General features: G+C 42.7%; 1 protein-coding gene across 1 annotated transcript in view; it reads right to left on the bottom strand.

Moving 5' to 3' along the window:
• LOC126199576 (odorant receptor coreceptor-like) overlaps positions 1-25,321 on the bottom strand; it is a 143,876-nt gene that overhangs the window by 50,422 nt on the left and 68,133 nt on the right. The window lies entirely within an intron of this gene.

Here is a 25,321-nt window from a genome sequence, read left to right as displayed (position 1 = left end):
TATTTTACCCCTTTCTGTGCCAAAGATAGGTTAAGTGAAGGATAGTGTAGGTCTTTCTTTTTTCTGGTATTGTAATAATGAATGTCGCTGTTGATTTTAAACTGGTCCCTGTTGTTGAGAAAAAATTTCATTACTGACTGAATGTACTGTGAAGTCTACAAGATGTGTGACTATCAACCCCACACATTATTCTAACTACTTTCTTTTGAGCAGTGAATACCTTTTGCCTAAGTGTTGAGTTGCCCCAGAATATTATTCCATGTGACACCAGAGAGTGGAAGTATGCAAAGTATGTTACCTTACTAATTTCTACATCCTCAAAATTGGCATTTATTTTGATTGCAAAACTTGCTGAACCTAGTCGCTTTAGGAGATCCAAAATATGACTCTTCCATTTAAGATTCTCATCTGTATGTACACCCAAAACTTAGTATGCTCTACCCTGGCTACTAACGTCTCTTGAAGTGTTATGTTTATTGAAGGAATTATACTTTTTTACAGCAGAAAATTGGATGTACTGTGTTTTTTCAAAGTTCAGAGCAAGCCCATTCGCAGAAAACCAATTAATAACTTTTCCACTGACCTTATTTGTATCATTTTCTATTGGACTTCCTTTTACTGGATTACTAATTATGCTTGTATCATCAGCAAACAGTGTCAGTTCAGCATCTTGTTTCACATAAGAAGGGAGGTCATTCACATATACCAAGAACAGAAGGGGACCCATAATCGAACCTTGTGGAACACCTAACGTAATTTCACCCGAGCTAGATGAAGTTGCAAACTCCTTCGAATCACTTGAAGCATATAAAGAGACTTTTTGCTTCCTGTTCTCTAGATATGACTTAAACCACTCATACACTGTTCCATTTATACCACAGAATTGTAATTTCTCTAACATAATGTCATGGTTCTCACAATCAGATGCTTTGGATAAGTCACAGAATATTCCTACTGGTGACATTTTACTATTTAAAGACTATTATGTGGACAGTGAAATTGTATATTGCTGTAGCAGTAGAACAGCATTTCAGGAATCCAAACTGTGATTTTATAAGTATCCATGTAGCATCTGACACCAGTAAATTTTCATAGGACGAAAATAGAAGAAGATGCAGAGGATGGGTCAGACGTGTTGCGTTTGAAGGCAAGGCAATGAGTGAAGCATGATAGTCTTCACACTTCTTAATAACCCTTCGAATAATGCGACTGCTTCAGTCGTTCCCAATAATGACCTTCCTTCCTTCTTTCTTCTTCAGCTTAGGTGAGAGCAAAATCATGAACAGTTCTACAAAACTTATTCTGTAGAACCAACCCCATTTCGTGTAGCTATATCTGACTCCTAGGGGGCCACCTTCCTTCCAGCTATCCCACATTTTCTCTACCTCATAATTGACATATGATGGTAAGATCTTGCCAGCCGCATTCCCACACATCATGACAGAAACCGACGTTTTGCTTGAATTCATTATGACTTCGGGATATTTCCAATCCCGTTTAGTTAAGACCCTTTTCTTTCCCGCGTCATCAACCAGGTTTGTCTCACTGTAACTCTAAATATTTTCAGGAGCAATACCGTCCAGTTCCTTCTGAGTGTTGTCTCTGAACAAGTGATTCATCCCAGCATTTTCCTGCAAAATTGTTGGTGAACCTTATTTCTTTGCGGCCACATGCATCCAGATACAGTTCTACAATGCAGCGGATGTGGAAATAGGGACCAGAATTCACTCAATTTTATAGTATTTGATAGTGTGCTGCACAAATTATTCCTCATCTTGTGAAGTAAATACACAGCTTCGTGCAGGTTGTACCAATTGTTTTCCCGTACAGCCTCACTTTAAGAATCATAGAACTACTTGGACATCCACAGACAACTGCAGCCTTGGGAGAGGATTCTCTTTTTGGGTTGATATCTTCGAAACACTGATGCATCACAGCTTCAGAATAAGATGTGCACGGGCCATCTCCAAGCTTCTCCTCGATCCCTTATGATCACTCATGGCTGCCTAGAAGTTACTAAAAAAGCCAAAAATGCTTTATCACTCTTAATATGTCTTCATTCTATAATTATGTGCCAAAAAATCTGTTTTTAACAGTCAAGAACACGGAACACACGTACAGTCCATCCTGGAAAGTGGATCATAGATGTGCTCAATGCCACACGTTTTATTTTTATTGCACATTTCTGCATATAACGTCATTAGATATGCACCAAAGAAAAAGATAATATAGCCCAAATATATTAAAACACAACTAAAGCAAATTCTAATGAGATAGATCTTACCTTGCTCTCAGTACGAAGTAAAGTCGGAAGACCAAGTTGAAAACAAGCCTCTTCACGTTTACGCTATGGCTACCGTTATGCTTTACCATGCGCCACTTTGCAGTTTCTTACCGTGCCAGTAGAGGGCAAACTACCCCAGTATTTTGTGAGCGATGGTAGCTCTCGACTGTTACTAAACGGTACTGTGTGGAGTCTTCATAACAAACTAGGGTCATAGTTGTGCTTAAGGTCCATAGTTAGGGGAATTTATGGTATGCAATTTGATTAGAAGACGCTTGTGAGGAACGGTGCCAGAGGCATTCTGGAAATATAGAGATATGGACTCAACTTGAGACCGTGTGAATAAAGAACCAGTTGTATTTCATTAGGAGATATTTTAGGAATACGTGCTTTCTATGTGTCAATAGATCGCTTTCTTAGAGGTTCCTAATGACCGAGAGCACCAAATGTTCAAAGTCTTACAGTGTCAGTGATATACAGGGTGTACATAAAATCTAGGAACACATGCAATTATTTATTGTACAAAAACTAAACAATGTACAGATATCATATATACTGCATTTTGAAGAGAAACTCTGAATGTTTTTTTTTTTTTTTTTTTTTTTTTTACAAACATTCGATATGCGAACCATGAGTGACCCGGCAGACGTCAATACGGTAAACGAATTCTTGCCATCCCTTTCCCAGCATGGCATCGTAGACTGTGGCAGTCGCTTCCCGTGTTGTCTCCCGGAGCTCTGCTACACCACGCGGTAGAGGCGGTACATACATCAGATCTTTAATGAGTCCCCACAGAAAAAAGTCACACGAAGTCTTGATCGCGGAGGCCATTTCGTGAAACAGCTTTCCTCTTCTGTAGCACTGCTGCCATGTTTGCGACTAGCGCTGACTATCGGCAAATTGCCAAACTACGCTGAGGAGGTATACACGAAAACAAATTTCAGGGTTTCTCTTCAAAATGATATGTGTATGATATCTGTACGATATTTGGTTCTTGTGCAATAAATAATTGAAAGTGTTCCAGGATTTTATGTACACCCTGTAGCTCTATAATTCAGGAGATTACTTCTGTTCCCTTTCTTGTATATTGGTGTGACATATGCAACTTTTCAGTCCTTAGGTACGATCTTTCATCGAGCGAGCGGTTGTATATTATAAATGGAGCCATTACATTAGCATACTCCGAAAAAAAACCAAATTGGTCGGCTATCTGTACCGGAAGAATTGCATTCGTTGAGTGATTTAAGTTGCTTCGTTACACCAAGGTTACCTATCTCGTAACTACTCATATTGGCAGCGCTCGTTGATTCCAATTCTGCTTCTGAAACACCCTTACAAGATCAGAACTTGCTACGGGAGTAGGCACATTTTTTCTACCACTTCCGCATTATTCGTTAAAGTACTGTTGGAAACGAGTAGCGACGTACTGTTCGGCAACATCTTCGTTCCACTGTTGCCGGTAGCTGATAACTTTGGGTGGATTGTTAATGGCAACATCCGCGATATGTCATGGTGTGACTGGTTTATCAAACGCACTCTACACGGCTGAGAACATGGCGGGTTTCGCCTGATTATTTGACTATAATGAATGGTGGAGAACAGACAGGACCACAGAGGGCTAGAAACAAAGCTTCACTTGTACATTTACGACAAAGCTAGACAGTTACGGGTTTATGGTGTTTTTGTGGAACTTTGACGAGCCAGAACATTAGGACTACCTGTTCAATAGCTTCTTTGTTCGTCTTTGAAACAAAATACATCACTGATTTTGCGCATCAGAGATCCGACAGTTTGTTGGTAGATTTGTGGAGATGTGTGGCATTAGATGTCTACGCGCAGACCATTTAATTGGCGTGAATGACGGGCTGCTGATGTGCGCACGCGGTGAGGGCTCCGAATAGCGACCCTGATATGCTCCATAGGACTTACATCAGGCGAATTTGGTCGCCAAGGCATCAACCTAAATTCACTATAATGCTTCACAAACCACAGTAGCACGGTTATGGCTCCGAGACACGGACGATTACACTGCTGAAAGATGAAATCGCCGTCGGGGAAGACATCAAGGATGAAGTGATGCAGGTGGTTTGCAGTTGCCAGAGTGGCTTCCGTTACTACAACAGGTCCCATGCAAGCGCAGGAGAATGTTTCCCATAGTTTACACCAGCCTGCGTCTGTGGCGCGCTGCTCGTTTTGAACCAACGTTCATCTCGATGACGGCGTTTGTAGAGACGAGCACCGACCCAATGTAGCAAAAACGTGATTCACTCGAAAAGCCGACACGTTTCCATTGAGCGACGGTCGGATAGCGATGGTCCCGTGGTCTGCTGCAGAGCTCCGAGTTCAACCATGGACGGAACGATGTGCTTCGAAACACTAGTGCGTTCACCAGCCTCCAAACACAATGTTCTGTGAAGAGTCGCGGACATCCAGCCATTTAGCTCCTAGTTGTAGTTTCACCTTCCTTGTACCCTCTTCCGTAGACGCTCACAACCGTAGGACGAGAACATCGACCAGCTTCGCCATTTTCGAGATACTCGTTCGCAGGTTCTGCGTAATAATTATCTGCTATTTGTCAAAGTCGCTTATCTCAATGGATTTCCACAATTATGGCCTGTGTCTTAGCTATCTTGATCCTCCATCCGTGTCTGCTCCACTTAATTACTTTAATTACCGCTTCACGTGCCATGAAGGCCATCACGCGGTATCCACCTTCCAGGTGAGCAGTGGGAATACTGTTTTGGCTTATCAGTGTGTATCTTGCGTAATAATGTCGAGTGCCTGTTCGGTTTGTGCAACAGTTTTGATTTTATGGCTCTCTTAAAAATTGATGCTAATAGTTTCGGTCAAACAACTAAACAGGAATACCATCCGATAGCATTTTTCATTTCGGCCTGTTTGTCGCTTTATTTACGCTAGTTAATAAATCTAACTTTGAATCCAAACGCCATCATTCTAGTGGTGATATTTATGACAGTAGCCGAAAAATAACCACAGGAAAAAAGTAACTTGGAGAAATTCTACAATGTTGTATTGCAGGAATCCTATTAAATGTATATGATGCAGCTGACGCTATAGCTTCATCAAAATAAGGAGTACATTGGATTTTCATTAATAAAGAACTATGAAAGAGCTTTCTGCGAAATGTGCAATACATTTGCTGAAGAATTACCAAAACGAAACTGGTAGTGGGACGTGGGTCTTATCATTCTCAGTCTGAATTAAGGAACAAAGCAGTAGGTGAACGCCTGTGGTGTTTTACGAGTAACAAAGGAACGAAATTTTTACGTCAGCCGGAAAGACATGGTTTTAGGTTTCTGCAATTCAGAAAGGATTAATCTTATTGATTACCTTGCAAAAGGTAACTCCAGTAATTGTAAAATAATACTCAGTTCTTGGACTTACTAGAAGATTAAAAATGCGAAAAGTGGATTTCAAAAGGGATAAAACAGACTAGCTTTCAAGAGGAAAAAAAAGAAAACTTCTCACAAAATGACTTGAAGTACAAAATGGTTCAAATGGCTCTGAGCACTATGCGACTTAACTTCTGAGGTCATCAGTCGCCTAGAACTTAGAACTAATTAAACCTAACTAACCTAAGGACATCACACACATCCACGCGCGAGGCAGGATTCGAACCTGCTACCATAGCGGTCGCTCGGTTCCAGACTGTAGCGCCTAGAACCGCACGACTTAAAGTACCATTTGCTGGATTATACACCTTAGTTGCCATATTTAGCGCCTCACCTTCATTCTTTCTCACATACACACTGAGGTAGCAAAAGTCATGGGATACCTCATAATATCGTGTCGGACTTCCTTCTACCCGACATAGTGCAGCAACTCGACCCTGAATGAACTCAACAAGTCGTTGTAAGTCCCCTGCAGAAATAATGAGCCATGCTGCCTCTGTAGCTAGTGTTTCCGGTGCAGGATTTTATGACCTCTTCATTCTGTCCCATAAATATGCAACGGGATTCATGTCGGGCGATCTGGGTGGCCAAATAATTTGATAGAATTGCCGAGAATGTTCCTCAAACCAATCGCGAGCAATCAGTGCCAACGGCCTTGTCAAAGAGGGTGGAGGAGCAGGCAGAGGTTTACAGCAATCTCTTGCACTTGGAGTGGAAACCTGCCCCTAAAATGCGGACGATTTAGCAGTGATCAACTGGATGAAGATGCAGAAGGCAATGGAAACCACTGCATTACAGAAACATTAGTCTACGTGTATCCAAAGTACGTGTCATCTGAAAAAGAAACAAAAGTGTCATGGTGATCTCTCTAGTAGCAAAATATTTCGGACTGACACCCATTAGCACCCATTCGTATCTCCGGGAGGGGACTGTCAAGGCAGAGGAGACCATGAGAAAAAGACTAAATCGCCAACGAAAGGATAACGTTCTACAAGTCAGTGCCTGGAATGTCAGAAGCTTGAACGTGGCAGGGAAGCTAGGAAGTCGGTAAAGGGAAGGCTCAGTCTAGACATAGTGGGTGGCATTGGAGTGAAATGGGAAGAAGACGCGATATCTAGTCTGACGAGTATGGGGTAATTCCAACAGCAACAGAGAATGGTATAACGGGAGTAGGATTCGTTATGAATAGGAAAGGTAGGGCAGGGAGTGAGTTACCTATTCAGTGATAGGTTTGTTCTCGTCCTAATCGACAGCTAATCACCACCGACAACAATACTTCAGTATACAGGCCGACGTAACAAGCTGAAGATGGGGAGAGAGAGAGAGAGAGAAAGTACATGAGGATATTGAAGGGGTAATTCAGTACGTAAAGGGAGATGAAGATTTAACAATCACGTGGGACTGGAATGCGATTGTATGAGAAGGAGTGGAAGAAAGGATTAAGCAAGAACAATTTCCGAAATGGAATGTCCCATTCGTCTAGCTCCAACTATCAGGCCGCATTCAAAATCTGTTGAATCCAGTCGTGCTGTCATAATCACGTCGGAAACCTTTTCCTGTGAATCAGCTGAGTACAAACCACAGCTCCGTCAATGCACTGACCTTCTACACATTGCGTACGCAATACTGCCACTATCTGTATGCGTCCACATCGCTATCCCACGAATCTTGTCATCTCAGTGTGAATAAAGTGATGGATGGAAAATGTTTTGAACCCAGATTAGAAGTTATGACAGGCATAAAAATGTGTTTCAGTCCTTAATTCAGCAACACATGTCTTGGATATAATGTGTTCCCTGCTGCGGAAGGAATAGGTTTTATTCATTTCAACACCTGCAACTGAGCGACCGGAAACTACTCAGGTGCAACGTAATCTTTAAGGTTTGAACTGGATCGAGGGTGCTTCACGGTGCCCATGTCGTCTTTCTGGTAGCTGGGTCGTGCGTCACGGTGTTCCATGTCGACAGTTATTCGATAGTATACCACTGGAGCATGCACAGTGACCTATTCCAGATCTGGAGTATGTCTGAAGATTCCTGCTGGTAGCAACCAACTAATATTCTATTTACTTTTACTATAACTCATAGATCTCATTTCTCTCGTGCGTCTGGATTATGTTTTATCATTATTTATAGCACTTTATTTCAGTAGAAAACGCAAAAATCACTAGGAGAGTGAGAGAATTTGTCTGTTTTGCTTATGGTATCTGGGTCTGTAATATTCATTATTCTTAGACACAGTGTGCAAAATTTAAAGGCTTCACATTCATTTGTTGAAGCACTGAACTGGATGTACACTGACCGACGAAAGAAGTGAAGCACCCAGGAGTGAAGGAGGAAGCGAAATGAAACTTCACGGGTTGAGAGAGTATGTGATGTTATTTTTGCCATTAAAAACTCTAATCAGTATTTACAAAGAACTTGATAGTAACACCTGACTTATCAGTATGACATTGCAGTCATTCCTTCCTGGATGAATGTACCAATTTAGATGGGGGGATGCCATATCCCCATTATACCCTCTCCAGAGGAAAATGGCCCACAACAGTCGTAACTGATCCTTTATACTCTGGCACTGGAACGAAGTTGACCTCCGAACTGGTCTCAGACATGCTTCATCGGGAACAGAACTGGGGATCTTGTTGGCCATAGGAGGACCTCAACAATGCACAGACACTTCATCGAAACACGTGCCGTACATGGATGAGCATTTTTCTGTTGGTAAATGGTACCGCGTTACTGTCGCATGAGAGGTAACGCGAGAGGACACAGGATGTCCTTCACAAACCGTTGTGCAGTCAGAGTTCTCTCAGTCACTACCAACGGTGACGTGACGTCTTATGCCACGAATAAATTCGCTGTGTCTCTCCTAAACATTGGAAGAATGGAGCCTGTTTCCTGGTCCTACCATATGCGCCAATGATGGTCATCTGGGTTACTGAAGAGCAACGACTCATCGCTGAACACGATGCGACGCCATTCGTCAGTGGTGCTTGCTACCCCGTCACGGCACCATTCCTAACGCAGCCATTTTTGTTATGGCGTTAGTGGCAACCTATTCCGTTCATTGCTAGCATGGTGCGGTATGATACAGAATGTTGCAGACAGTCCATTACTTGCTCTCAGGTGGTAGGTGCAGAAGATAGGGGGCTATGATGTGTTTGGTGCTCAATTTAGCGATCCTCCCTGATGGTGGTCGGATTTGGTCAATTGGAAACTTGACGACGATTGTATGTGCCCTGAAGTTTCCGTGCACTCTAACATTCAGTCATTGTCAGATCCAAATGCCTCAGATATATAGATATTGCACGATTAGACCAGCCAGTCAAATAGATACCACATTAAGGTCCCTTACAAACCCCTCCAGGTGCTGATAATATCGTCTCGTACAAGTACACAACATCTCCGGGTCGTCCACAGTGACCACTCCACATACCAAGCTACTGGCTGGTTCAAATGGCTCTGAGCACTATGCGACTTAACTTCTGAGGTCATCAGTCGCCTAGACTTAGAACTACTTAAACCTAACTAAGCTAAGAACATCACACACATCCATACCCGAGGCAGGATTCGAACCTGCGACCGTAGCGGTCGCTCGGATCCAGACTGTAGTGCCTAGAACCGCACAGCCATTCCGACCGGCTACGAAGTTACTCACACGAGTTATAAACTCAACTTCTCTGGTAACAGTACTAAACACTTACAGAAGAAATGCGCTCTAGTGGCTGTTCTACACTGCTGGCCACCGTAAATGCAACACCCTGAAGGAAGCATCCGAATCAAGTGAAATTTACACCATGAGTTTGCAGCGATGAGATATGTAACTGATTAGAATTTCAGCGCAGACGCATATCACGCGCGCCTGTGGCGCCACCTCATAGCGCCATTTAAGACTTGGCGATTTCGACGAGTGTACGATCGGCACGTGTGTTTACCTTGTGGTTGTTTTACAAGACGATCAGTTATGCCTCGTAGACAACAGCGAACATCTTTTGATCAAGTATCCGAGTTCGACAGAGGAAGGATAGTGGCTTACCGAGATTGTGGATTATCACACAGAGAAATCGCTAGTCGTGTTGGACGAAACCAAACAACTGTAATGCGGATATGTGACCGTTGGATGCAGGAGGGTACGACGGACCGACGTGGTCGATCGCATTCACCTCGGTGCACCACTGCACGTGCTGATAGGCAAATTGTGCACATGGCAGTGACGGATTGCTCAGTGACATCCCGAACCATAGCTCAGCACATTGCGTCTGTAACGCATCATCCAGTGTCTGTGCGTACCATTCGACGCCGTTTACAGCAGAGTGGTCTGTCCGCAAGACGTCCATTGCTTCGTCTACCATTGACGCAGAACCACAGACGTCTCCGTCGCCAATGGTATGATGACAGACGGATGTGGACGGCAGAATGGAATGACGTTGTCTTTACTGACGAGGCACGCTTCTGTCTGCAGCACCACGATGGTCGGATTCGAGTGTGGAGACACCGTGGAGAGAGGATGCTGGACAGCTGCATTATGCACCGCCACACTGGTCTTGCACCGGGTATTATCGTATGGGGAGGTATTGGATATTGCTCTCGGACGCCTCTAGTACGCATTGCCGGTACTTTAAATAGCCGGCGCTACATATCCGAGGTGCTAGAGCCAGTTGTCCTTCCGTACCTACAGGTCTCGGCCACAGCCATATTTCAACAGGATAATGCGCGACCACACGTGGCACGCATTGTCCAAAGGTTCTTCGTCAATAACCAGATTGAATTGCTTCCCTGGCCGGCTCGCTCTCCGGATCTTTCGCCGATAGAAAACATGTGGTCCATGGTTGCTCAACGAGTGACCCAGATTACATCCCCAGCTGCCACACCAGATGATCTTTGACAACGTGTGGAAGCTGCTTGGGCTGCTGTGCCCCAGGAACACATCCAACGTCTCTTTGACTCAATGCCGAGACGTGTGGCAGCGGTGATCTCCAACAATGGCGGCTACTCTGGCTACTGATTCTGGCAGGAACCAGATGTCACAGACGTCTGTAAACGTAATCATTTGATACTTGGTCAACATGTTATCTACAAAATAAATTTTGTTGTGCTACCTCTTGTCTTTCTTGGTGTTGCATTTACGGTGGCCAGCAGTGTACTTGTCACAAAAACTACAGCTCTAATCATGTACATACCCATAAATGATGTTGTAACGTTGCGAGTGTTACGAGTATGTGGGCAAGTTATTCATCCGCCTAGATCTGGTATTAGGGAGAAATGAATTTGTTGCTCGGCTGAACGTCAGAAGGCCCAGGGCATAGCGTGCCATGGTCAGCCCAGCTAGTTGACAATTAGCAGCCAACCAGATGTGTCAGCAAAGGGCCGGATGTGGGGTAATCCTGGTAAGGGAAATTTGGACGAAGTATTGATCGCGTAAGAGAGATGACTATGCTCCCAGCAATGGCCAGCTTTGACACAAACTGAAAAATAGCTTCTTACAGCTCTTTGAGAACCTATAGTAATTCATGTCAAGTACTAAAGCAAATCTGAATACACCGACGATCTCAGATAAATGAGGTGCATCGAATGCCACAAAAATATTTCAATACCTTCAAAACTACAGAAGTTAATATGTGACAGTGATTAAACATTTACAAATTGAACTTCTGAATTGACAACATTTGATTGCATCATGCGGTTTCATCAAACGATATCTCAAATGACAGCATTGCACTAAGACTATCACCTCCGAAAGCTACGTATCTGTAACTATTTTATTCCTTGATTTATTGCTTCCTTCATACCTGTTTCATTATGTTTTTCAAAACATCATATCTGCCGCAATTAGACAGTAAAAGAATATACACTACTGGCCATTAAAATTGCTACGCCACGATAATGACGTACTATAGATGCGAAATTTAATCGACAGGTAGAAGATGCTGTGATACGCAAATAATTAGCTTTTCAGAGCATTCACACAAGGTTGGCGCCAGTGGCGACACCTACAACATGCTGACATGAGGAAAGTTTCCAACCGATTTCTCATACACAAACAGCAGTTGACGAGCGTTGCCTGTGAAACGTTGTTGTAATGTCTCCTTTAAGGAGGAGAAATGCGTACCATCACGTTTCCGACTTTGATAAAGGTCGGAGTGTAGCCTATGGCGATTGCGGTTTATCGTATCGCGACATTGCTGCTCGCGTTGGTCGAGACCCAATGTCTGTTAGCAGAATATGGAATCCGTGAGTTCAGGAGGGTAATGCGGAACGCCATGCTGGATTCCAACGGCCTCGTATCACTAGCAGTCGAGATGACAGGCATCTTATCCGCGTGACTGTGACGGATCGTGCAGCCACGTCTCGATCAACAGATGGGGACGTTTGCAAGACAACAAATGGCTCTGAGCACTATGGGACTCAACTGCTATGTTCATCAGTCCCTTAGAACTTAGAACTACTTAAACCTAACTAACCTAAGGACATCACACACATCCATCCCCGAGGCAGGATTCGAACCTGCGACCGTAGCATTCGCACGGTTCCGGACTGCGCACACAGAGCCGCGAGACCACCGCGGCCGGCCTGCAAGACAACAACCATCTGCATGAACAGTTCGACGACGTTTGCAGCAGCATGGATTATCAGCTCGGATACCATGGCTGCGGATATCCTTGACGCTGCATCACAGACAGGAGCGCCTGCGATGGTGTACTCAACGACGAACCTGGGTCCACGAATAGCAAAACGACATTTTTTCGGATGAATCCAGGTTCCGTTTACAGCATCATGATGGTCGCATCCGTGTTTGGCGACATCGCGGTGAACGCTCATTGGAAGCCTGTATTCGTCATCGTCATACTGGCGTATCACCGGTCGTGATGGTATGGGGTGCCATTGGTTACACGTCTCGGGCACCTCTTGTTCGCATTGACGGCACTTAGAACAGTGAACTTTACAATTCAGATGTGTTACAACCAGTGGCTCGACCCTTCATTCGATCCCTGTGAAACCCTACATTTCAGCAGGATAATGCACGACCGCATGTCGCAGGTTCTGTACGGGCCTTTCTGGATACAGATAATGTTCGACTGCTGGCCTGACCAGCACAATCTCCAGATCTCTCACCAACTGAAAACGTCTGGTCAATGGTGGCCGATCAACTGGCTCGTCACTATACGCCAGTCACTACTGTTGATGAATTGTGGTATCATGTTGAAGCTGCATGGGCAGCTGTACTTGTACATGCCATCCAAGCTCTGTTTGACTCAATGCCTAGGCGTATCAAGGCCGTTATTGCGTTCTGGGTACTGATTTCTCAGGATCTATGCCCCCAAATTGCCTGAAAATGTAACGACATGTCAGTTGTAGTATAATATATTTGTGCAATGAATATCCGTTTATCGTCTACATTTCTTCTTGGTGTATCAATTTTAATGGCCAATAGTGTAGTATCAGTACCTAACATCGTTATATTTGTGTGGTTAATTAATGAACACTTCATTATTTTGCCAGTAACATTATTTAAATATTGACTGCAAGTGAAATTATGAAACTGTGATCATTTTTAAGAGTTCAATCGCATTTGTTAGCAGACACTACAACTGAAAAAGAACCAAAATATGTTTCCGTCAAGGATCCATAAATAGGTGTTCAAACAATACTTAAGGTCAATCTCTTGTCATTTATAATGAGCACACTTGCTCAAGAATGCTGGCTTATTTATTTATGAACTTACAGTTACTTATATTTATTGAAAGTGTTCTGAGTGTGACCGAATGTTTAGCACATTTCTTTATTTAAATATTGTTGCACTATATTAGTTTAGTGCAAGAAGCGGTCAGCTTGAATCAAATCATACCTGCAGGGGTTAAGGATGATGTATTTTCGGTGGGGATGGTCTTCATTCTATGGAAAAGCCGACAGCATCAGAACACTACGGGATTCAAGTGGAGATTGGAACTTCTCGAGCGAAGAGCTCAAGGGAGCGATTCAAGACACTTTATGTCGAGTTCTTGAATAAGACAGACCTGTAGTAAGGTAGCGATTCATTCTTGAGGTGCCTGATTCTAGGTCGTGAATGGCAGTTACTATACTTTTTCTTCTCAGTGGACTTATATTTCGAGAGGTTTGAATGTGTTGTGGAGTTGGATTTCTACTTTTGCTGCTTCATTTACGGAAATGTGAATAGACAGAATATAAGTTACTAATTCTTTGCATCATGTCTATGAATTTGTGAATCACGTCTGGAACTGTATACTGTTTTGAGCTTGCGAATGTTTTTGTATGCCGATTATAAAATGGGCTTCGTTTTTGCGTATCTTCGATGACTATTTAGTTTCGGGAATTTTGCTGCCATTGTTGTGACGCTCTCAATTTAAGTTGATTGCATTTGATAATGATATTTTCTGTCTGTATTTTAATTGAATATTGTAGGACCACTTCCCATACATTTGACAATTCTTTTCTTGAGGCCGGCTGGAGTGGCCGAGCGGTTCTAGGCGCTACAGTCTGGAACCGCGCGACCGCTACGGTCGCAGGTTCGAATCCTGCCTCGGGCATGGATGTGTAGGATGTCCTTAGGTTAGTTAGGTTTAAGTAGTTCTAAGTTCTAGGGGACTGATGACCTCAGAAGTTAAGTCCCATAGTGCTCAGAGCCATTTGCACCATCTTTTCTTGAATAAATTTTAATTCTTTGACTTCTACATCAACTGTAGAGGTTAGAATACAACTTCTGTTATTAAATTATCCATTTTTCTTTTGTTTTATATTTCTGTGTATTATGTTAACTCGCAATTCTAGCCAATGCAAAGACTATCTGATTGCAGGGTAACAGCCACAGGTTGTTATTTCCGGCAAATTAGCTCCAGGGCGTGAGGTGTGTGGCTCGACCCTGTGAGTATATCGAACTATTCTTTTTTAGGCAGAGATGTACTGGTACCTAAAGTACGAGTAACTGCAGGTAAAGTGACAACAACTTTGTCATATAAGGACGCTGTTTTGAAGAGCAACTACACACCAGTAACCATTAGGTACCGGTCCAGTTGGGGTTTTCTTGTTCGGCATATGAGGCTAATCGCCTTAGAATAACAATTGTAATACTAACACTTTACAGTATTCTGTTGTCCAGGTCCCAAAACTATTGCTTGACAGCCAGTTTGCTTGGGAGCACCGAGCATAAGATTCTGCAAGCAGTAGCGTGAGTGAGAACCGATAGTAAACGCTAGGCGTGGGGACGTTCGCCGCAGAACTTCGGAGCCCTCGACGGCTGCATAGCGGCAATGTAGACGTGGGCCTCCAGCAGCGATTTCGAGTTCAGAGCATCGACACTTCGAACGGCAGCAGTACAGCAGTAGCAATCAGGATGACCAACAAGTTAAGTACTTCCTCCGATAGCCTTAATATATGTGAGCCCACAGGATCATTGTCACTGAGGGAGCTTTCAATGATTAAGCACTCACCCAGTGTGTATGGCTCAGATAATGCGAGTGGGCCAGTTTGTCCAAAATATGTACGTGATAATTCCGATGGAAACGATATTAGTGGAACAGCCTGTCTGAAATCGAGAAGGGTGATGTAACTGAGGATAATTAACTGGCACGGTTAAGGGTAATTCCGACAAACTTGAGCTCTGAAATGGGGGTGTTGAGTACAGAGATATATTCAATAAAAACAGTGACATCTTCACCAGAGCCAAGGGTAGTAGAAAGTGTAAAAGCTGCCAAGAAAATTAAATCTGATATAGAAGAGAACTAGAATCATTAAGGGCAGATGTAGGCAAAATTTCTGAAGAGGGTGGTTAACACCAGAGTCGTAAAAATGGAAAAGTATTTCAGGGAGAAGTAGCAAAATGTACCGGACGAACTGGGCGACGAACTTAAAATCTCTGTGGAGAAGCAAAATAAGCGTAAAGTCGTGACAAATAAGTCTATCAGCAATTTGTCAGGTAGGGTAGCCGAATGTGAGAAAGTGCTTAAAAAAGGAGAACATTTTGAATCAAGATTATATAAAGAAGCTGTGCAGTATGAACAGTGGTTTAAAGAAATAAGGACAGAATTAAATTCGTTAGCAGCGAATCAGTCTACTGCTGAGATAGGTGTTCTATGAGTTAATTCAGAAACGACAAAGAGTTTTGAAAATGATGATAAAAACTATCGAGTTGATTTTCTTGCTGTGTGTGAAGATGGTTTTGTGAGAGGAATGTCGGAATAGGCAAATATTAAGTTCACCAAAAGACATCTTGAGGGCAATGCATAATCATGGGCGACTTTGTTGAGTGCTCCATTTCCATGAAATGTTTGAGAGTTGTTTCCTGTAGAAATTCTGGAGTGAAGAGAAGTAAACACGATTCTAGAACGAGTTCCTAAATGGATCAAGTTTCAGACGCAGAAGCAGATCGATGCGGGATTTTTGTGTGCGTGAACTCATAAAGAGTCTATAGTAATTCATACCAATTAATAAAGCAAATCTGAATGTAATGGGGATCTCAGGAAAATGAGGTAAATCCAATGGCACAACAATATTTCGATATCATTAAAATTACAGAAATGAAATACTTCACAGTGAATTGACATTTATACAATGAACCTCTGAATTAACAACAGGTAATTGCACCATGTGATTTCAACAAACGATATCTCAAATGATAAGAGTGCACTAAAGCTATCATCTCTGACAGCTACATATCTCTATTTTATTTCTTACCTTATCACGTCTTTTATATGTGCTTCATTATGAAAATGTTTGTTAGAACATCGTATCCACCATAATTACGTAGTAAATGAACTCAGTATCAAAACCCCACATTGTCATACTTGTGTAGTTATTTAATGAACACTTTACTATTTTGTCAGTAAGCAAAGAAGGGAAATCAGAAAAGTGGAAGGAGTATATAGAGGGACTATACAAGTGCGATGTTCTTGAGGACAATATTATGGAAATGGAAGAGGATGTAGATGAAGATGAAATGGGAGATATGATACTGCGTGAAGAATTCGATAGAGCACTGAAATACCTAAGTCGAAACAAGGCCCAGGGAGTAGACAACATTCCATTATAACTACTGACAGCCTTGGGAGAGCCAGTCCTGACAAAACTACCATCTGGTGAGAAAAATGTATGAGACAGGCGAAATACCCTCAGACTTCAAGAAGAATATAATAATTCCAATCCCAAAGAAAGCAGGCGTTGACAGATGTGAAAATTACCGAACTATTAGTTTAATAAGTCACGGCTGCAAAATACTAACACGAATTCTGTACAGACGAATGGAAAAACTGGTAGAAGCCGACCTCGGGGAAGATCAGTTTGGATTCCGTAGAAACATGGGAACACGTGAGACAATACTGACCCTACGACTTACCTTAGAAGCTAGATTAAGAAAAGGCAAACCTACGTTTCTAGCATTTGTAGACTTGGAGAAAGCATTTGACAATGTTGACTGGAATACTCTCTTTCAAATTCTGAAGGTGGCAGGGGTAAAATACAGGGAGCGAAAGGCTATTTACAATTTTTACGGAAATCAGATGGCAGTTATAAGAGCCAAGGGACATGAAAGGGAAGCAGTGGTTGGGAAGGGAGTGAGACAGGGTTGTAGCCTGTCTCCGATGTTATTAAATCTGTGTATTGAGCAAGCAGTAAAGGAAACAAAAGAAAAATTTGGAGTAGGAATTAAAATTGATGGAGAAGAAATTAAAAATTTGAGGTTCGCCGATGACATCGTAATTCTGTCAGAGACAGCAAAGAACTTGGAAGAGCAGTTGAATGGAATGGATAGTGTCTTGAAAGGAGGATATAAGATGAACACCAACAAAAGCAAAACGAGGATAATGGAATGTAGTCGAGTTAACGCGGGTGATGCTGAGGGAATTAGATTAGAAAATGAGACACTTAAAGTAGTAAAGGAGTTTTGCTATTTGGCGAGCAAAATAACTGATGATGGTTGAAGTAGAGAGGATATAAAATGTAGACTGGCAATGGCAAGGAAACCATTTCTGAAGAAGAGAAATTTGTTAACATAGAGGATAGATTTAAATGTCAGGAAGTCGCTTCTGAAAGTGTTTGTACGGAGTGTAGCCATGTATGGAAGTGAAATATGGACGATAAATAATTTGGACAAGAAGAGAATAGAAGCTTTCGAAATGTGTTGCTACAGAAGAATGCTGAAGATTAGAAGGGTAGATCACATAACTAATGGTAAGATATTGAATAGAATTGGGGAGAAGAGGAGTTTGTGACCAACTTGACTATAAGAAGAGATCGGTTGATAGGACATGTTCTGAGGCATCAAGGGATCACCAATTTAGTACTGGAGGGCAGCGTGGAGGGTAAAAATCGTAGAGGGAGACCGAGAGAGAATACACTAAGCAGATTCAGAAGGATGTAGACTGCAGTACGTACTAGGAGATGAAGAAGCTTGCACAGGATAGAGTAGCATGGAGAGCTGCATCAAACCAGTCTCAGGACTGAAGACCACAACAACAACAATGTGGAACTCTGAACTGTTTTGATATTATGAATGTTTGTGTATATTGATTATGATATGGACTTTGTTTTCGCATATCCTTGACGACTATTTAGTTTGGGGATTTTACTGCCACTTTCGTAACCCTCTCAATATAAGTTCATTACATTTGATAAGGATATTTTCTGTCTGTGTTTTAACTGTGTATCGCAGGACCTAGTCCCGCATGTTTCACAGTTTCTTCCTTGAATAAACATTATTCAACATAATTCCCTGTCGTCTACATCAATTACATATATGAGAATAGAACCTCTTTTATTGAATTACTCATTTTTAATTTATTTTAAATTTCTGTGTATTTTACTACCTTGCAATTCTAGCCAACGTGTAGCCTGTTTGACTGCAGTATCACAGCTACAGGCTGTTATCTGCAGCAAATTACCTGTGAGGCAAGAGAGCATACTCGCATAGCTCGGCCAAATGATTACATCGAGCTATTCTTTTCAAACAGAGTTGTGAGTAGCCCCAGTACTTAAGGAACGAGCTACAGCAGTAAAGAGACAATTGGTTTACTCGTTTAGGAATGTTGTTTAGAAGTTAAACTGCACAGCAGCAAGCGTTACGTACCATCCCAGAGTACAATTGTTCGTGTTAACACTGTCATCTGAACATGTCTTCTGGGTGTTTCACTTCTTTTATGAAGCAGTGCAATTTATTTTTTGCTGTTCAGATAACAGTAGAAACCGAGCACTACCCCGTTGTTGTGCTACTTAGGATGCAACAAAATAGTACCGACGAATGACGTGGCGTTGTATAGGCTGTTTTAAGGAACGAACTGAGGATAGGAGCCCATGTCTTCATCCAGTGACGCGCCAGAGCGCCGATCTCGTAGGGACCAACACCAGCCGCTAGGGAACCTCTTTGGCAGAAAAGCTTAGTTGTGTTCGTTGACCGGCGACAAGCAGTATCTGGCAGCATACGTCAAATTAGATTGCGTCGAACGCAGCCACGTTTGTTGTAATGGTACTGAGGAGCACAAAACCCGAGTCTGCCGTCGAAATGGTGGCGGTGTTATACCATTAGTCGTTCGCAGAAATTTTTTCCAAAAGGGGGAAAAATTCAGAAATAACAATTCTTCTAGATAACTGATTCGGTGATTTAGGAAACTTATTGTGGTCCAGGAACTAAATGTGAGAGACAATACACAAAGCATTTACACCTCAAACGACTGATAACTATTTAACAGTATTTTTTGTGATGGATTGGTCTGATACCTTAATACAACCGTATTCAGTTATATATGCAAAGTACATGTGATATCAAAACGGATGTGGATGCGACCTTTTTGATTGAACGCTCTAAGATTTCAATCACTTGTGATTAAATCCAGCATATAAAACAATTTATGAAATAAAGGTTGAAAACATTTACAAAAATTTATTGATAACCTCACATTGTGATACGAAATGAAAATGAAAGATTGAAAAAGAAAAAAGCCATAGCGATAGAGAAAATCTGTTGAATATAAAGAAAATAGAGAACATTAATGCTCCTCGAAGTGAAGAAGCAGGATGAAAACATTTCCTTTCCTTGCAAAATACATATGATCACATTATTGAATTTATTTTATCACTTGCATGTCTTGTTTTTACTGACCAGCATAACTAAAACAGGACCAAATGTTTCTAAATTAATTCGCTGACTGCGAATTCCTTTATATCGGCTGTATTAAGTATAGATAGTGACGTATGAAAATATATGTGTCAGCAGGATTCGAAACCGGATTTTCAACTTATCGCGAGCTACCGCCTAAACCACTTGTACGCTCCCCGGACCGAAACAAATTGCCGTATGCTACACTATCTACAGTCTTATCTCGTAGTCCTCTATGGATTGTGAACAGCGTCTGTACGGTCAGACATGAAAGTAAGTGAACAAAAAATGTTTTGAAAAATGCTCTTTTAGGCTGGGTGTCGTAATATGTGAAGTAGACCTGTAACCGACTAGACGAACGTAAGAAATGTCCCGAAACCACACTGGAATTGATAAGTAGAATAGACTTTTAATGGCCTAACACTGAACCAACTCAGCTGTTATCTGTGGAGGTTGTCACATTACTGTCATGCTTACGTTGTACTGAAATCCGCGCTTCAGAGAATTGAATTTTAAAGGTTCCCACCCATTCTGAGTGAAGAATGGCGCCGATGCTTCCACCGCGTTAGGAAACCATCATAATATCTTTTGAACAGCGTGAAAACCAAAACTAATTCCCAAGACATGTAGTCATTGCTAAAATCACAGAACTTGCCGTTCCGCCTGGTAATATTAATCTAGAGTTCAGTAGCGTCACACACAATCCTTGCTAGAAATTCAGAGAATTCTCCAATGAATAAAAAGGATGTACCCAAATTCCATGAGGCTGGCCCTAATAACTTCAACGGTCAATAGCGACATTTCTCGACATGATGCCTCATCCTTTGTTTGTTCCTCACGAGAATAGGTGACCTACAACCAGCTGCTGGACGCTGCAACTGGAAGTCTGTAGTGTCGTTGGTGAAGCTCTTGGAAACGGAGTCATGTCCTCAATGTCTTTCTCGAGGTAACCTCTAGAACCCTTCGCTGTTTCTTCATGTTCTTTTATTATAGCCGATGTGACAACATCAATAATTTCAACTAGTCCTTTAAAACTTTACTTTCCGAAGTCGTCAGATCGATTTTATTTATATGTAATTTACTACCCAATTTGACTCATAATGCAAGCAAGTCGCTTCATATGGTAATACACCACAGGCCATTAAAACTGCTACACCACGAAGATGACGTGCTACAGATGCGAAATTTAGCCGACAGGAAGAAGATGCTGTGATACGCAAATGATTAGCTTTGCAGAGCATTGACACAAGGTTGGCGCCGGTGGCGACACCTACAACGTGCTGGTTGCCTGGTGAAACGTTGTTGCGATGCCTCGTGTTAGGAGGAGAAATGCGTAGCATCACGTTTCCGACTTTGATAAAGGTCGAATTGTAGCCTATCGCGATGGCGGTTTATCATATCACGACATTGCTGCTCGCGATGCTCAAGATCCAATGACTGTTAGCAGAATATGGAATCGGTGGGTTCAGGAGGGTAATACCGAACGCCGTGCTGGATCCCAACGGCCTCTTATCACTAGCAGTCGAGATGACAGGCATCTTATCCGCATGGCTGTAACGGATCGTGCAGCCACGTCTCGATCCCTGAGTCAACAGATGGGGACGTTTGCAAGACAACAACCATCTGCACGAACAGTTCCTCGACGTTTGCAGCTGCATGGACTATCAGCTCGGAGACCGTGGCTTGACGTGCATACAGACAGGAGCGCCTGCGATGGTGTACTCAACGATGAACCTTGTTGCACAAATGGCATAACGTCATTTTTTCGGATGAATCAAGGTTCTGTTTACAGCATCATGATGGTCGCATTCGTGCTTGGTGACATCGCGGTGAACGCTCATTGGAAGCGTGTATTTGTCATCGTCACACTGGCGTATCACCCGTCGTGATGGTATGGGGTGCCATTGGTTAGACGTCTCGGTCACCTCTTCTTCGCATTGACGGCACTTTGAACAGTGGACGTTACATTTCAATCGATCCCTGCGAAACCCTACATTTCAGCAGGATAATGCACGACCGCATGTGGCAGGTCCTGTACCGGTCTTTCTGGATACATAAAATGTTCGACTGTTGCCCTGGCCAGCACATTCTCCAGATCTCTCACCAACTGAAAACGTCTGGCTCGTCACAATACGCCAGTCACTACTCTTAATGAACTGTGGTATCGTGTTGAAGCTGCTTGGGCAGCTGTACCTGTACACGCCATCCGAGCACTGTTTGACTCAATGCCTAGGCGTATCAAGGCCATTATTACGGCCAGAGGTGGTTGTTCTGGGTACTGATTTCTCAGGATCTATGCACCCAAATTGCGTGAAAATGTAATCACATGTTAGTTCTAGTATAATGTATTTGTGCAATGAATACCCGTTTATCATCTGCGGCCAGCCGGTGTAGCCGAGCGGTTTTAGGCGCTTCAGTCTGGAACTGCGCGACCGCTACGGTCGCAGGTTCGAATCCTGCCTCGGGCATGGATGTGTGTGATGTCCTTAGGTTATTTAGGTTTAAGTAGTTCTAAGTTATAGGGGACTGATGACCTCGATGTTAAGTCCCATAGTGCTCTGAGCCACTTGAGCCACTTATCATCTGCATTTCTTCTTGGTGCAGCAATTTTAATAGCTAGTAGTGTAAGTGCATGAGAAGTTTATTTTTATTGTCTTGCACTGAGCAATGAGGTATTCTTGATCCTACATTAGATCCAATAACTTCCCCCCTCAGTACGTCACATAAGATATACATTTAAGCTAGACCACCACTGGACACTGGACACGTACACCGAGCTAAAATAAGACTGCGTTTTTAAAGGTACCAAGCGAAATAGCGCAGTGTTAAAACACTGGGTTCACATTCGGCAGAACGCAGAATCAAATCTCAATTAGGCTCCTTACATTTTGGTTTTTGGTGATTTATACTAATCGTTTAAGGCCACTAAGGTGACGATTCCTTTAAAAAAGTCACTACCAATTTCTTTTCCGTCGTCGACGGGCCATTAAGCTCTAATCTCCCTTCCCCCGTTAATTTACCGAGAACAACAACCTTTCATTGCAAAAATACTCCTGCCGACCTTTTCCTTTGCAACTCGCAATGGAAACTGCGAAAATAAATGTGATATATGACCGGCTGTTGATTGTGATGGCTCGGTGGGACGTTTAAATTCAAGCAGCACTCATATTGTCTCGTTACCTGCGAACAGTACAGAAGACACAGCAGTAGACTGAGGGACGGAGCACTGACAATGAAGCACCGACAGGCGGCGTTCGTCTGGCTGATGCCAGCGGCTGACATACCGCAGGCAGGGCGCAGTGCAACAGCTGAAGCATGCACCACCGCACACCATAAAGCAGGGCCCGACAGCGTCCAGCCAGCGCTGGATCATTCCAGGCAGTCCAACCGCCCCTTTCTAGAACGCAGCACCTCAGCACAGTGTATTACTGCAAAGAACTATTGCCGGCCGCGGTGTCCGAGCGGTTCTAGGCGCTCAGTCCGGCAACGCGCGACTGCTACGGTCGCAGGTTCGAATCCTGTCTCGGGCATGGATGTGTGTGATGTCCTTAGGTTAGTTAGGTTTAGGTAGTTCTAAGTTCTAGCGGACTGATGACCACAGATGTTAAGTCCCGTAGTGCTCAGAGCCATTTGAACCATTTTTTGAAAGAACTGTTAGCGACATCCTTTTCTCCAATTGGCTAGTCATCCTTCAGTAGCATATTACAATACAAACAACAAGGCATGTAACTGACAGCAGTTAATGACACTTCACGAAACGTATAGTTTGTTGTTGGATTGTGTTCCTTCTGCAGAAACCAATTCATGTTGGTTTCGTTTAGAAAATGCATGTAATCCCGTGATGAGTGCAATTTCATCCCCATTATATCGAAACACAAAGATCTTAAAAGCGTCTGTATTTCGAAATTCTTCTTGACCAACTGGCTGCTTCAAATATTACACCAATCGCGCATCCAACACGTCAGCGACGATAATTCAAAAAAACCATTCTGAGCAGGCAAAGATTAATTTTACTATTTGGTACAAAAATTAACTAGCAGCTTACTATCGATACTTAATACAGAGCGAAACTTAAGAAATGGAAAAAGTAAATAATATGATGTGCGAAGATATAGGATCACCACAACAGGAGGCAAGTTTGAGACCTACCCACAACACCTGTACCGTGTTTGCCCGAGACTGCAATAGGACACAAATTATTCCCGGCGGGGTCACGGAATTTCTCGGCCTCGTGATGACTGGGTGTTGTGTGATGTCCTTAGGTTAGTTAGGTTTAAGTAGTTCTAAGTTCTAGGGGACTGATGACCATAGATGTTAAGTCCCATAGTGCTCAGAGCCATTTGAACCATTTGAGGACACAAATTATCTGAGGTAATCAAAACAACCCCATACTTTAAAAAACCGGGGATAACGAGAAAGTAAAGGAAACTAGAAGAACAAAATAGATATATATTTGAAACAAAAGAACTCTATGTTCTGTAAATATGTATGTGCATATAAACATTCGTCATCGTATACAGGGTGTCTCCGCTAAGAACCGTCTGTGACTTTTTCTATGTTGTTCCGTACTTGCGTTGTGTAGCTAGAGTCACCCCAGACAAATACAACTCGTCAAGTCTCATATCTACATCTACATCCATACTCCGCAAGCCACCTGAAGGTGTGTGGCGGAGGGTACTTCGAGTACCTCTATCGGTTCTCCCCTCTATTCCAGTCTCGTATTGTTCGTGGAAAGAAAGATTGTCGGTATGCCTCTGTGTGGGATCTAATCTCTCTGATTTTATCCTCATGGTCTCTTCGCGAGATATACATAGGAGGGAGCAATATATTGCTTGACTCCTCGGTGAAGGTATGTTCTCGAAACTTCAACAAAAGCCCGTACCGAGCTACTGAGCGTCTCTCCTGCAGTCTTCCACTGGAGTTTATCTATCATCTCCGTAACGCTTTCGAGATTACTAAATGATCCTGTAACGAAGCACGCTGCTCTCCGTTGGATCTTCTCTATCTCATCTATCAACCCTATCTCATCTATCAACCCTATCTCGTACGGTTCCCACACTGGTGAGCAATATTCAAGCAGTGGGCGAACAAGTGTACTGTAACCTACTTCCTTTGTTTTCGGATTGCATTTCCTTAGAATTCTTCCAATAAATCTCAGTCTGGCATCTGCTTTACCGACGATCAACTTTATATGATCATTCCAATTAAACCACTCCTAATGCCTACTCCCAGATAATTTATGGAATTAACTGCTTCCAGTTGCTGACATGCTATATTCAAGCTAAATGATAAAGAATCTTTCTTTCTATGCATTCGCAGCACATTACACTTGTCTACATTGAGATGCAATTGCCATTCTCTGCACCATGCGTCAATTCTTTGCAGATCCTCCTGCATTTCAGTACATTTTTCCATTGTTACTACCTTTCGATATACTACAGCATGATCCGCAAAGAGCCTAAGTGAACTTCCGATGTTCTCCACAAGGTCATTTATGTATGTTATGAATAGCAACGGTCCTACG

Source organism: Schistocerca nitens, chromosome 8 (assembly GCF_023898315.1).
Source record: "Schistocerca nitens isolate TAMUIC-IGC-003100 chromosome 8, iqSchNite1.1, whole genome shotgun sequence".
Lineage (NCBI taxonomy): Eukaryota > Metazoa > Arthropoda > Insecta > Orthoptera > Acrididae > Schistocerca > Schistocerca nitens.
This window is presented reverse-complemented; position numbering and strand designations above follow the sequence as displayed.